Raw genomic sequence first — 7,704 nt, 5'->3', positions numbered from 1 at the left:
ATATGATACGCAAGTCAAATTTTGCTGAAGATCATCCAACAATATATGTAGCAGCACTTTGCGAGGAAGCTGGCAGAGGTACAGGCTGGATTTAGAAGAGGATGTGAAAGAAGGAATAACTTGGATGATGTCATATGGATCTTGGCTCAAAGCAAAGAACCAGGAATTTGTCTATTTTGTGTTTTCTTAACTGTACCACGATATTTGCCCATTTGAATCACAACAAACTATAACTAACCTTGAGAATGGGTGCAAACCATGAGGGGAATGCAACAGACCAGCAATGGGAGTAAAGTCATGAACACCCTGAGGAATCCCGGTTGTAGAATTCTGACTCAGAGGACGGTGATTGGCACCTCATCTAAACTGCTTGGAGATTATTCAAAAAGGGGCCACAGTGACAGTCGAAAGTATAATGGGATGGGGTTGAGAGCACTAGACCACTCCATCCTTGACTACAGGAAGGGCAGTGGGGACTTGAGGTGTGTCTCATGGTAACAAATGCTGAGGACTGAAAGGATATAGGTGCTGTTAGGTAAGCAGTCCCAGGATATGGCACCCTGAAAGAAAAGGGTATTTGACTGATGGATTATAACAGGGCCAGCTTGCTATTTAAGAGAGAGATATTCATCTACTCTGGGTCAGGATAAAAGTTAAAATTTGGACTATTTGCATGTTTTTATTTTCTTTTCGTGTCTATAGGATAACCAATCCCAAGGAAACAGGGATAGGACTGATGGTTCTGGGGGGACATGGGAAGGGAGGAAACATAGAGAGGTTAACAGTGAGTCAATAATTACAGGGACAGGGGAACAGCAAGGGTTCTAAAGTGATGGTGAGGAGAGTATAGTGTTCCTGGTCATGTTTGATCAATTGAAGTGTATCCAAAAGGCATTACTGAGAGGTGAACAATGGGTAAACATGATAGTGGGGTATGAGGAAAGAAAAAGAGGAAAGAAGAAGACAGTAAATATTTATCTATATCTATAGATATGAAAATATATAAAGATAGGTGTATATGTCCAGGTGTGTGTGTGTGTGTGTGTGTGTGTGTGTGCATGTGTGCGTGTGTATGTGTATAAATACAACTAGGAACTAAATAGACTCTGGGTCTCTACGTAAATCTTACTCAGTACAAGAATGGTTTGTTCCAATAATGTATGACACTCACCTTCCCGACATGATTGCTGAAGACAAAATGGGTGCATAAGCAAATGTGATGAAAAAAGCTCATGGTGCCAGTAATTAAAAGATATAGCATCTTGGGTCTTAAAGGTCTGAAGTTAAATAAGCAGCCATGTAGCAGGGAAGCAACAAAGCCCACTGGAAGAAGCACAACAGCCTGTGTGATCATGCGGTGATGATGGGAATAGGTATCAGAAGTTCAAAAACAAGCAATCAAATTGACATGAAGGAGCATGGAAAAAGTGGAGTCTCAATACCCACTTGTAAGATAATTGGGCAGTTCCTAACAGAAGGGCCACATGGAAGCATTATCCAGAGTGCCGTAGAGCACTGAGGAAACACATAACTGTCCACTAGTTCTTTAATAGTTCCTCCCCTTACTATTATGGTTGTTGTTTTCCCTCATTAATAGTGTTATACCTGCATAGGCTCAGTTGTATAATTAAATCATGACATACATAAAAGCCAAGCTAGATAACCCTTCAGAAATAGTAATGGGAGTAATGGTTCCTAGAAAGTATGGGAAGAAAGGGGGTAAGGGGAAGCTGATAGCAAGGATGACTGCACAACCCCACTTGAGGAAAATGAAAAACTGAATTGTAGGTGAATGGATACATTGGTGTTGTAAAATACGGCAAATAACAATAATATATAATCAATGTAATTATAATATAATAATATAACTAATATAAAGGGTTTCTTGGGGGTGGTGTGGAGGAGGAGGGGATAAAAGGGAGCTGATACAAAAGAGCTCAAAAAGAAAATAAATGTTTCAAAAACTGAAGGCAGCAGCAATTGTACAATGATGCTTGATCTAATTGAATTGTGGATTGTTATAATACCTGTAGAACTCCCAATAAAATGATTAAGAATGAAAAACGTAGTCACATTTCAGAAACATGTGGTGACAGTCCTTCCCTTTCCTACAGGGCCACTATAAGTCAGAATCCACTCGATGGCAATGAATACAGTATATAGTACATGCTGACAAGTATCTGTAGTAGTTCATTGATTGCAGAGACATTTTTCAAACAGAGGAATTTTTTGAATAAATAAATGCATGTATGGATCAGAAACCTAGTAGCAGCACTTTCTGACTTATTCACATATATGCCAAAAAGATGGGATTCAATTCAAAATAGAGATTCAAATGAAATTTAGTACACCAATAATAATGGAAAAATTATTCACAATATCCAAAATGTTAGAAACAATCAGGAGTTTATACTGAGATTGATGTTGTCTCAGGCTGTGTTCACTTGAGGAGCAAAACCCAGTAAAACGTATGCATGTGTATATGCAGAGAAGTTTTTATCATGGAAATGGCTCACACAGTTGATGGAAGTGGGCAACTTCAAGCCCATGGGTCAGATGTCAGGCTGGAGGCTTTTCCTAACTCATGTAGTTGAAGGTACCGAGGAACCCAATATCAGCAGCCAAGTCAGCAGGTTTCTGGTTATGAAAGTGAATTTATCCTAGGCTGGCAGTTAAAATGTCAGGCTAATGGAAATTCCAGTATCATTAGCCTGGTGGCTCATGTTCAGAGAACCAGAGGGCAGATGATAAATCAGATGCAAAAACCTGAAGCAAGCAAGCTTTGCCACTTTTATTGAAAAAAGGAGATCTCTTCTGTTCGTCATAATCTGTCCCTGAATGAATGTTTTCAGAAAGCGGAAAGAAGCCATGGCAAGGTGAATGGAAAAGGTTCTTTATGGTATGTTGACCCAGAATATAAACCCAAACTTATGCAGGCTCTGAAGAAGCAACCTTTTCCCTCATCATTAACATTTTATACCCCTCCTGTATCTCCACAATGTGGCCCTTTATCACCTCCCTACTTAACGTCTGTACTAAAGCAGAATCAAGTTCAAACTCTGAAAGAATCTGATATGGATGCTGCCACTGCAATGATGCTTTTAAATACTTCTATAGAACAAGGGATTTTAGAATGTGAGAAACCTCTTCCTCTTAAAGCAGCCTGCAGAAAAAGAGGAGTTAAAGCAGTGCTTTTAACCACTCAGGGGCTGTGCGCTTACAGGAGAGTGCTTCTTGGGCCACCAGCACCGATCCCAAGGAAGACCACAATTACAGCGCAGGCAGCATGGCAGCACAGCGATGCGCATCCAGGTCTAGTGTGTCTTCCCTGTCTTCTGTGGATGAGGTCTATGAATTTATCCCCAAGAGCAGCCATGTGGGAAGTGACAGCAGTGAAGGATTTCCTAGTGAAGAGGATACAGACGTTGATTACGAAGATCATCCCCCTGGTGACAGTGGCTATGCGTCACAGGCATGTGCAGCTACCTCGGGAAACGACAGCCAGGCAAAAAGAGGCGAAAGCAGCCAAGTCAAGAACTTGATGAGGAGCTCAAAGAGGCAGCCGGCTCACTGCTCCACCTGCTGGAATTCGTACATGTCTGGGCTCCCTCATAAGTGCTGCTAAGACACAAAATCAAAATGAGCAGAAAAAAATAGAATTTCTTATTAGTATGAAATTATTTTAAAGCATGGCAATCCTCGCCTACGCTATTCTTACACGGGATATCAAAGCCATAATGGACTTCTTTAGTTTGGGGATGGGGAGGGAGTGCTAATTATTGCTTTCAAAATATTTAAGATATTTGGTTTTTAATTAAACAATTGCTGTTAGGATCATGCCCAATCATAAATGTATGATATAAAGTCCTAAAAGGTTAATTCTTGTGATAAATGTTTCAAAAGTTCTGGAAATTTTTTTAAATATTGTAATACCCAGCATCTGTCTTTAAATTATATAGGTGGGGTGCATCTTTCCTTTGTTTAATATTTCAAATTTAAGATTTTGCAACTCTATAATACAGTTTTTTTCTTAAAAAAAAAAAAAGAAAAAAGGAGATCTCATCATGGGGATTTACTAAACCTTAACTGCCAAACTATTGATATTCTTGTTTCAGCTATATTTATGTAAAACCTTAACTATAACAGATATTCAGTATGTTGTATGTAGAGATGGTGTATATACTTATACTGGAATAGTATTCAGTCACAAAAAATATGAAGTTCTGGTGCATGCTATGACATGAATGAACCTTTGAAACATTGTTGTTGTTGTTGTTGTTAGTTGCTGTCAAGTCCATCCAGACTCATAGTGACTCTATTTAAAACAGAGCTAAATACTTCCCTGTTCTGTGTCATCCTTAAAATCGCTCTTATGTTGGAGTCCATCATTGTAGCCACTATGTCAAGCCATTTCATTGAAAGTCTTCCTCTTTTTGGCTGCTCCTTTGATTTTCCAAATTTCCTTCTTTCTCCTGATGATTTTTCCAAAGTACATAAAACAAAGTCCCACCATCTTTGCCTCTCATGAACATTCTGGCTGTGCTTCTGCTGAGACAGATGTGTGTGTTCTTTGGCAATTCATAGTACTTTCAATAGTTTTGTCAGCACCATAATTCAAATGCATCAATTAGTTTTCAGTCTTCCTTTTTCAATGCCCCAATTTCACATACATTTTCAATCAATAAAATGTTGACCTTTTGTGAAATAAATCAGACACAATGGGGAAATATATACTATTATCCACAGATATAAAATATCTAGCATAGGCAAATGCATAAAGATGAGATTTTATTAATAGTTATCAGAGACTGGGGGGAAGAAAGATGCATTTATTATTTAGGGAGTACTGAATTTCTCTTTGGAGACATCAAAAAGTATTTTGAAAAGGAGTAGTGGTGATATTTGCAAATCATGGTTGGCTTACACTGGGTTGTCCAGAGCAACAAAACTACTTGCATACATATGAATATAAATATAAATATGCATACATATGAATATAAATATAAATATGGATATACATATATCCAATATAAATATATATTTATCAATATATTATATATATAATATATATATATTATCAAGAAAGCTGCTCACAAGTTGTAGAAGCCGTTATGTCTAGTCTGGCTCATGTATGTCAGTCAGATATTCTTTTGTGTGTGTGTTAGAATAAATTGTTTTATTTATTTTAATTTATTTTATTGGGGGCTCATACAATTCTTATCACAATCCCAACATGCATCCATTGTGTCAAGCGCATATGTACATTTGTTGCCAACATCATTCTCAAAACATTTGCCTCCTACTTGAGCCCATAATATGGGCTGCTCATTTCTCCTGCTCCCCCCACTCCTCCCTCCATCATGAACCCTTCATAGTTCATAAATTATTATTATTTTGTTATATGTTACACTGTCTAACGTCTCCCCCCGCCCTCTTCTCTGCTGTCCATCCCCCAGGGAGAAGGCTATATGTAGATTCTTGTAGTTGGTTCCCCCTTTCTACCCCACATTCCCCCTCATCCTCCAGGCATTGCCACTCTCACCACTGGTCCTAAAGGAGTCATCTGTCCCGGATTCCCTGTGTTTCCAGCTGCTATCTGTACCAATGTACATCCTCTGGTCCAGCCAGATTTGTAAGGTAGAATTGTGATAAAGATAATGCTCCTTCAGGAAAAGATGGTGGTCTTACATTCTTTGGACATGCTGTTAGGAGGGCCTGCCCTGAAGAAAGGCATCATGCTTGGTAACGTGGATAGGCAGTGTAAGGAGGAAGCTCCTGAACAATATTGAATGACACAGTAGCTGTATAAATGGATTCAAACATAAGAATGATTGTGAGGATGGTGGAGTTCTGGGCAGTGTTTCATTCTTTGTGTAGATTAGGAACTTGCTTGATGGCATTTAACTACAACGGCTAGACTCCAGATGAAACTTTCCTTGAATTGCATCCAAATTATGCCCTGATCCAAGGCATAGCTCTCCATTCTCATATTCTCCGGTGCTTGGTTGCTCACAGAAGGTCGCATCATGGAGTGGATTACATTATGTTAGATCATACCATGGGTGAGACTCCAACTGCCAAACTGAGAATGCTGGACAGCCAATTTGACACAAAATCTATTAAAATGATAAATGCAGCTGTCTTAGTTTTCGAAGGGCCCCATATCCAAACATCAAAAAGTGGATGGCTTTTTAAAAAAACAACAACATTTTATTAGGAGCTCTTACATCTATTATTACAATCCATAATTCCATTAGATCAAGCATAGTTGTGCAATTGCTGCCACCATCATTTTCAATACATTTTCTTTCCTCTTGAACTTCTTGATATCAGTTCCCCATTTATCCTTTCCCACCTCAACTCTTAATATATTATTTTATTATTATTGGTTTTTGTCATAACTTTTATCATGCTACATATTTATTCACCTAAAATTCTGATGTCCGTTCCCTTCAAGAGGGGTTATACAGTTATCTTGCTATCAGTTCCCCTTTTCCCTCCCCTCTTCCTGTCCCTTCAGGGTATCAATACTTCCATTACTGTTTCTGAGGAGTTTATCTATCTTGGATTTCATGCATCTACAGATCTTAATTGTAAGAATGTATGTATATACACAGGCCTAGCAAGATTAGTGAAGAAAAACTAAGGCCATAATAGTGGGAGAAGGAAATTTTAAGAAACTAGAGGATAGTTTTGTGTTTCATCAGTACTCTACTGCTCCCTGGATATATTGTGCCTTCCATGTGGCCCTTCTGGGAGGGACTGTCCAATTATCCTTCAGGTGGGCTTTGGGTCTCTGTTTGCCTATGCTCAGTCATGCCAATTTGATTGCTTGTTTTTGAACTTCTGATACTTATTCCCATCAACGACTCATGGTCATACAGGTTGGTGTACTTCTTCCATGTGTGCTTTGTTGCTTCCCTGATAGATAACTGCTTATTTAACTTCAAGTTTTAAGACCCTAGATACTGTGTCTTTAATAGCTGAGCACCATAAGCTTTCTTCACCACACTTACTTATACACACATTTTGTCTTCAGCAATCCTGTCAGGAAGATATCATACATTGCCACATTTTAGAACAAAGCATTCTTGTACTGAGGTTGTATTTAAGTAGAATCCTAAAGTCCACTTACTTCCTTATTGTATTTACCTATATATGTATAGATAACTACATCTATCATTATGTATTTATATATTTACATATATACACATCTATATTTATATCTATATAAATAATTTTTACTTCTTGTTTCCTCTATTTGTTTATTCCTTCCTTCTGTACCCACTATCATGTCCATCCTTTGTTCGCCTCTCATTATTTCCTCTCAGATATATCTCAATTGATTAAACATCACCAGGGATCATATATTCTCCTCGCCATCGACTTTAGATCCCTTGCTAGTCCCCTTTCCCAGAAGTATTGGCTCACCCTTCCCCTCCCCACATCTCCTCCTCTCTCATGCCCCCCGGACCTGTCTGTTCTCTTGCAGTCTCTTTGAGATTGCTTGGCCTATCTATCATATATAGATAGACAATAAAACTAACAAACAACCAAAAAACATATAAATAGCTCCAGGTATAACTGATAACCTTGTGAACTCTCCCTGAACCAGTTCAGACGAGGTCCAAGTGAGAAGTTTAATTTTGGAATTCATCAGGGACTTCGTGGCTTTGTTCCCACAGCTAACCTGCTGTACCCCAC

The 7,704-nt window shown here is 38.6% G+C and overlaps 1 pseudogene; it reads left to right on the top strand.

The window, feature by feature from the left end:
- Positions 1 to 258: 258 nt before the first annotated feature.
- On the top strand, positions 259 to 3,686 carry LOC142440198 (forkhead box protein N2 pseudogene; annotated as a pseudogene).
- The last annotated feature ends 4,018 nt before the right edge of the window (positions 3,687 to 7,704 follow it).

This window comes from Tenrec ecaudatus, chromosome 2 (genome assembly GCF_050624435.1).
Source record: "Tenrec ecaudatus isolate mTenEca1 chromosome 2, mTenEca1.hap1, whole genome shotgun sequence".
Lineage (NCBI taxonomy): Eukaryota > Metazoa > Chordata > Mammalia > Afrosoricida > Tenrecidae > Tenrec > Tenrec ecaudatus.
Note: the sequence above shows the minus strand (reverse complement) of the source record. Positions and strands in the feature narration are given on the sequence as shown.